Source organism: Marmota marmota, unplaced genomic scaffold, assembly GCF_001458135.2.
Source record: "Marmota marmota marmota unplaced genomic scaffold, marMar, whole genome shotgun sequence".
Classification (NCBI taxonomy): domain Eukaryota; kingdom Metazoa; phylum Chordata; class Mammalia; order Rodentia; family Sciuridae; genus Marmota; species Marmota marmota.
In genome coordinates this window covers 65,484,134-65,485,904 of record NW_025999900.1, presented here as the reverse complement: position 1 = coordinate 65,485,904, position 1,771 = coordinate 65,484,134, and positions in this window count along the sequence as shown.

Sequence of the window (1,771 nt, the reverse complement as noted above, 5' to 3'; positions counted from 1 at the left end):
GGAAAAATCTGAGAAGTCGAACTTTATTAGAATTAAAATCTCCTGTGTGCAAGACTGTTGTGGAAATGGAAAGACAAGAGGGGCCATATCTGACAAAGCACCTGTGTCTAAAGTTACAAATGACTCTTGAAAATCCACAGTAAGAAACTGATCAACCCAAATAAAATTCATAAAGAATGTCTAAAAGATGCACTGCAAGAGAAGATAAATGGGAAGAGATAAACCTGCAATATGTGCTTTCCACCCTGTGTCACTTGGGAACAGCAAATGAACAAGAACCCATGACACACTTACTGAAATGTCCCCAACCCAAAACAAAAAATGCCAGGCTGGTGCTGTGCTGACTAATGCCAATTTTACCTCATATCCAGTGGAACCCACACTGAAAAACTGTTGGAGAGTTTCTTACAAAGCCAGCCCAAGCCAAAAAGCACACCCCAGCAAATGTACTCTAGATGTGTGTCAAACAGATTTTCAAATCATAGGAAAAAGAGAGGGATGGGAAAGGTCAGTCAATGAGCTAGATGGAGTTGGAGAGAAGCAGGAAGCTCTGGCATGCTATTGCCCACTGGGGTGACTGTGGAACGGGCACCATACTGTGTGTTTTGAGCAGCTGGAGAAGGGATGTGGAATGTGTTCACCCCAGTGAAATAATACTCATTCTAGGATGTGGGTATGTTTATCACGAATCATACCTTGTGTAATGCATATGTGTATAGGAACATCACATGGTACCCCATGGCTATGTACAATTTTTAGGTGTTTAAGTATTCATTAAAAGTAAATTAAAGAACAAAATCAGGGGCTGGGTTTGTGGCTCAGCAGTAGAGCACTTGCCTCACATGTGTGAGGGTCTGGGTTCGATCCTCACACCACATAAAAATAAAGAAACAAGATTTTTTTTTTCTTGGCTGAGAAGAAGCCTTTAAATTTGAGTCCATCCCATTCATTGATTATTGATTTTAACTCTTGCACTTTAGGAGTCTTGTTAAAGAAGTCAGATCCTAGGCCAATGTGATGCAGATTTAAGTCTATTTTTCTTTTATTAAGCACAGAGTCTCTGTTTTAGTGCCTAAGTCTTTGATCCAATTTGAGTTAATTTTTATCCAGGGGGAGAGATTTAAGTTCATTTTTCTACACATGGATTTCCAGTTTTCTTGTCAGCATAGGAAAGAATTAATAAAGTGAGGAGAGAGCGTACAGATTGGGGGAAATCTTTACCACATGCACCTCCAATAAAGCATTAATCTCTAGGATATATAAAAAACTCAAAAAACTTAACACCCCCCCCAAAAAAAATCAACAAATGGGCTAAGGAACTCAACAGACATTTCACAAAAGAAGAAATACAATTAATCAACAAATATATAAAAGTGTTCAACATCTCTTGCAACAAAGAAATGCAAATCAAAACTTCTCTAAAATTTTATCTCACTCTTGTCAGAATGGCAATCATCAAGAATACAGGCAATAATAAATGTTGGTGAGGATGTGCAGGAAAAGGTACATTCATACATTGCTGGTGGGACTGCAAATTGGTGCAACCACTTTGGAAAGCATTTTGGAGATTCTTCAGAAAACTGGGAGTGGAATCACCATTTGACCCAACTATCCCACTCCTTGATTTATATCCAAAGGACTTAATAATAGCATGCTATAGTGATGCAGCCACATCAGTCTTTACAGCAGCTCAATTTACAATAGCTAGACTATGGAACCAACCTAGGTAATGTCTCTCAATAGATGAGTGGATCAAGAAAATTATATATAT